The sequence below is a fragment of the Dama dama genome, chromosome 19, assembly GCF_033118175.1.
Source record: "Dama dama isolate Ldn47 chromosome 19, ASM3311817v1, whole genome shotgun sequence".
Lineage (NCBI taxonomy): Eukaryota > Metazoa > Chordata > Mammalia > Artiodactyla > Cervidae > Dama > Dama dama.
This window is the reverse complement of record NC_083699.1, coordinates 84,550,240-84,556,034: the sequence shown is the minus strand read 5'-3', so window position 1 is coordinate 84,556,034 and position 5,795 is coordinate 84,550,240.

Sequence of the window (5,795 nt, the reverse complement as noted above, 5' to 3'; positions counted from 1 at the left end):
AATGCCTTGGGTTCAATCCATGGTCAGGGCACTAGATCCCACATGCTACAAATAAGAGCCCACATGCTAAAGATCCCATGTGCCACAACTAAGACCAGGCACAGTCAAGTAAATTAAAAAAAAAAAAGTGTGGTGGGTCCAGGAAGCACAAAACTCCTTGGTGGAACATTGGGTGTGATAGCAAGCGAGGTCACTTCTGTTTCTATCTCTTGGTTCCTAGACCCGTGTATCCTTCCTAATGAGGACATAGCACCTTGTAGAGATCTCTGCTTTAACACATACACTGTGTCTTATATGTGTTAAATCAGATGGGCACGCCATCCACCAAACTCTATGCTGTAACTTGCTGCCTCTGCCTCTATCAAATGCTTCAGTGCCCTTGGAGGCCACCGCAGACCTGCCTTAGCTGAGCATTCCAACATCTCTGGAGCTCTGCTACTCTAACAATTGGGTCTTCATCCTGCAACTCAGCTGTGTATTCCCTTCCCCTGATGGACATAAAGGTCTCTTTGTAAGCTAGCCCAAAGGCCTATGGCTTCTCGTTTAACCAAAAATTGCTTGTTGTTAATGGCCTTCCATCTCTCATGATTTCTCTGCAGGCATCAATACAACTTGGTAGTAACCACTCAGTTTTACTTTGTAAGCATTATTTCTTCCCATGTTTTTATTTATTATTATTATTATTTTTTTTTTTGGCCACGCCACATGGCATGCAGGATCTTAGTTCCCCAACCAGGGATCAAACTTGTGCACCTTGCATTGCAAGTGTGGTGTCTTAGTCACTGGACTGCCAGGGAAGTGCCCCCCAATCCCACTCCCACGTTTTAAAATGCTTGTGTCATCTACTACAGCATTCCCATCCATTGGGCCATTTCCCCGGGTTAACACTGGTAGAATCTTTAGCAGTTGAGCTACTACCTATGTTCCGCCTACAAACCAGCTTGGTGTGCCTCTGAATAGACAGTAGACAAGCCAGTCCAAATTCTTATCTTACCGCCTGTTTTCTTGGGCCACTTCTGGTACCACTTGTGTAAGTCCAGGTCACTGAGAAATGATGCAAGACAAGACTAATCATGCAAGAAATGTATTAGAGGAAATGACTGTAGAGAAAATAGAGAGTCAAAAAAAAAAAAAAAAGGATGCTGGAAGAGCCATCAGGTTACAAAGCAAGTCTGACTCTGAGTGAAAGGATGAGGGAAGGAAGATCGAATGTAAGCATCTTATATCCCAGTGCAGTTCTAAGTACAGTTGGACAAAGATTTTCAGTATTTCTCAAAAGTCATCTATTGGAGGAGTCTGGCATCTCCTGAGAACAGGCCTGCCTTAGTGTCTGTGCCGTGTTCCGTCATCGTCTGGGAGCAGCCCATGGGAAGGAGAACCTTGGTGCAAACAGAGATGAATTTCAGAGGTCAGTAGCTAGTGCCCTCAGTCAATTATGCTCACTGCAATCAGAGATCTGAGAAGTATATTCTAATGACCTCCACAGCAATCTTCATAGGAGAGGTAAGATAGGGTCAGAGCCTAGAAAATAGGCAGTAATTAGCTAAGTAGTGATGGGCAGAAGATATATCCAGTGGTGATTGTTAGGCAGAGTATACTATCTGTTCTAGATTGAAAAGGAAATTGGGCACCTTTTCTGAAGGGCACCTTATCTAAAAGGCTCATTTTAGCACTGTCATAGGAAAAATAATGGAAAGGTAGGTGAAGATATAATTGTTGTGGGCCTTCTACCAGAGTAAGAAATTCAGGCTTTATCCCATCAGCATTTGGAAGTGGTGGACATATTAAATCTACATTCTACTCTCAGTAGCTTTGAATACTAAGATCACTCTCTTCTTCTTTACTTCCCCCTTCATGAAAAATTCTCTTGGCTTCCTTGACATCGCATACTCCTAATTTTCCTCCTGTATCATTGACCACTTGTTTTCAGTCTCCTTTGTGCAGTTACTCATGACTTGAAAGTGGGTGGTTTGCCCAGAGGAGAATATAAATGGGGAAGAGCAGAAATCTAAAGGGAGAATTAGTTATCGAGTTAATCCATCCTTAAGCAACTATTTCAGGATTATGCAATTCTCAAATCTAAACCTTTCAATGGATTCTCAGTGTTCATATGATAAAGACAAGCATTCTTAACACTGTAAGACCTTGCATGGCATAGATCATATCAACCGCTATGACTCAACTAGTACATCCTCCAATCTCTCTGCTCCAGCCAAACTGGTCTTCTACCAACTCTTCAACATCACCATGTTTCTCCTTCTGCAAGGTCTTTGCCTTCACTGGGTAAAGGTGCATCTCTTCTCTTTTCAGGGGTTGAAATCTACTCATCCTTACATTTCAGTTTGACACTTCCTTAGAGAAGCCTTCCATGACTTCTTTAAGTCAAATTCTTCTGTTTTATCTCTTATGCCATTTATTTTTATTTGTAATTATCAAAGTTGTTATTGTATATTTATTTGTGTGAATGTTTGATTAATTTCAGTTTTGTCAGTCTCTCTAACTCTACTATAGAGGCACATGAGAGTAAGGACTGTATCCATATTTTTATTTTTCTTCTATCACTTAGGACAGTGACTGAAGTATATTTAACATAGTACCTTAATTAATTGGACTTCCCAGGTAACTCAGTGGTAAAGAATCCTCTTGCCAATGGAGGAGACACAGGAGATTCCAGTTTAATCCCTGGGTCGGGGAGATCCCCTGGAGGAGGACATGGTAACCCACTCCAGGTTGTGTGTTTATAGCAAGAGGCTTTTTGTTCTCCCATGGAAGCAATGCTTTTCCTCTATTCTCACCACCAAGTGAGTTTGGAGTCGTGGTATGTGGGAAAGGGAAGCTGACTTCCTGTTGAATGTATTTTTGAGCAGGAGACTTGATGGAAGCAAAAGGAAAGGAACAGAAGAGAGATGTCAAATGGGCATTGGAGGTAGGCTATGGGGGCTTCCCAGGTGGCGATAGTGGTGAAGAATCCTCCTGCCAATGCAGGAGACATGAGATGTAGTTTCGATCCCTCGGTTGGGAAGCTCCCCTGGAGTAGGAAATGGCAACCCCTTCCACAGTGTCACAAAGAGTTGGACACCACTTTAGCAACTTAGCAGGCTATGGAGTAGTCTGAACTTCCAACATTTTTCATAACAAGGATGAGTGATTCCAAAGAAACAGAGGTAACCATAAGGGCAAGAAATGTGATCCTTCCCAGCTGGGCAGACATTTGTTGAGACCCACCCCAACCATCTGCAGGGCCCAGGACAAGTGTACAAATGGCAGCTTACATACATGGGTCTAAATATTTACACCTTATAAATCAAACTAACAAACTTTTAAACGATACATGTTTTATTCTCCTACTTTGATGAACATATTTTCAAAACAACATGTAAGGCGGGGTTATAATTTGGAATTTTTAAAGTCTTTGGAGTTTCACACCAGAATGTGACAGCACAGGCAGAGTTGGTCTTCCAACTATGGCTCCTGGCCCACGTCCCTTCTCTTCTTGCTCTGATTCTCCCTCATTCTTCAAAGTTCCTAACCTTGAGGTTTTTCGCCTCAACCCAAACATCCAACCTCTATTACAAACTGCTGTCCCTTGACCACTTCTTAGACTCTCAGGCATAACTCTTTGGCTTTGTTGACCCTTCTACCTGAAAGAAGGAGAGTCTTCCCCAGAGTGGCTCCTTCTAGTCTGGGTCGACGTGTGCTACTGCCTTAGTTCCTCTTCCTCTCCTATTTGTAACAACACACCAAAAGAGCTACATCTTGAATGAAGGGGAAAGAAGAGATGAGATTTTAAAATATTTTGAGATTATAGTCTGTGGTTGAAACTACTAGTTGCCATCGAAAGTCTATCGTCGTCTCCTTCTTCCTTGATGTTAGAACTTCCATTTTGCTTGGCGAGTCCATGCACCTACTAAAAGCCTGTTTTTCTAGGCTCTCTTCCCATTGGGCATGGTAAAGTGATTAAGTTATGGCCAAAGAAATGTAAAAGAAGTGTTATGTGGGCTGCTTAAAACTGGAAATTTCTTAGAAGGTTCTGACTCAGATGGAAGGTAGGCCCTTTTGTTTTCCCTTTCTCCTTACTGTTGTCTGAAATGCTGAAACTTCAGAAGCTGTCTTGTACTATAAGACAGTCTTGAAGGTAGATGTTTTTGGATGGTGGAGTATAAAGATAAAGCCTGAGTCCCTGATGACAGTGGAACTACCATGCTAACTGTGCAAGTCCTACCTCTGGACTTTTTCTTTTAAAAACATGAAAGAAGTAGATACCTATGTTGTTTAAAAATTATTATTTTAGATTTTCTGTGATTTCATCCAAACCTACCCTTGATTCAAAGTTTTAAACTAGACTAGGCTTTATTAACCAGAAAGTTATGGACTCTACAGAACATATAATACAAGGACAAGAAAGGCCAGTTTAATATAGCATGGTTGAAAGTAGTGATTGGATAATAAATGAGTCAAACAGTAGGGGCCCTCTGTGGTTTTGAAGAATATAGCTTCAGTAAATGGTAGAGACAGAAATCTGATTTCAAGAAATGAAAAAATTGAAATAAGGTTGAATTCTACCCAAAGTTTTACAGATTAAAGGAAGAGAGAGCAGAAGTGGTCTGAAAGATGGTTTTTGAAACATATGCCCCAGTCAGACAGAACTGAGGAACATAGCAATGAGGGATGGAAGGCAGAAGAAGTATTTAATAAGATTTGGGAAAACCATGGGACAAATTCCTGGAGGAAGCCAGAAACAGAAGGCAAAGATAAAAGATGGGGAATTATGGGCTATTTTGATGTAGACAAGAAAAAGATCTTGAATTTCTCCTGAAAGTAGAGAGGTAAGGTCTGCTAAGAATTGCGAGGTGAGATGGGAGTTCAAAGACATGAGAATGTGGAAAAGATTTGCAACAGATAGCCCCATTCCACAGCTAAGAAAGAGCTGGCCCTTTCAAATAAGACTTCAGTGGTAAAAGGAGCTACCATTTGTGATGCCTACCATATGCTGGTTAGTATGCTAGACACTTACACCACTTCACTAAAAATGAAAAAATTTTCCAGTTTGCTGCTTACCTCCATAACTACTCCTTCTCAGTCTTTTTTGTCAGATGTTCTTCTCTGTTCTTTGTTTAAATATTGGTGGTCCTCAGGGTTTCATTCTTAGCCTTTTTCTCTTCTTATTTTCCCTGGGTAATTCCTGTCTCTCCCATGACTGCTCTTGCCAGCTGACTGCCAGGGTTATATCTATAATCAAGATCCCTCCCTCCCATACCTGGAGCACCAAACTCATCTAACTGCCTACTGGACATTTCATTTGGATGTTTCATAGCAACTGTAAATGTCCAAAACCTGCATTTATCAGTTCCCTCCATACTCATTTTACCTACTGAGTTCCCTATTCTGAATTTATAGAATATTAAGAGTAGAGACTGTGGAACCAGACAACCGGGATTCAATTCTCACCTCACATTAATTGTGTGACCTTGAACAAATTACTGGACCTCTGTGCTTCAGCTTCCCCATAAGTGAAATGGGGATGATAAAAATAGCAATTACTTCATAAAGATGTTGAACAGGTTAACAAGCTAATATACTTAAATGACTTCGATCAGTGCCCGACACATGGGAAGGCCATGTAAGTTTTTGTCATTATTGTTGGCAAAATAAGAGAACTTGGACATCACCTATGACTGTCCCTCATTCTCACATTCCATCTTTCATCAAGTTCTATTGATTTAGTCTCCTAAATATCTCTCCCCCCTCATTTACACCTCCTTAGCTTGATACCCAAGATCAAGGGTCAGCAAATT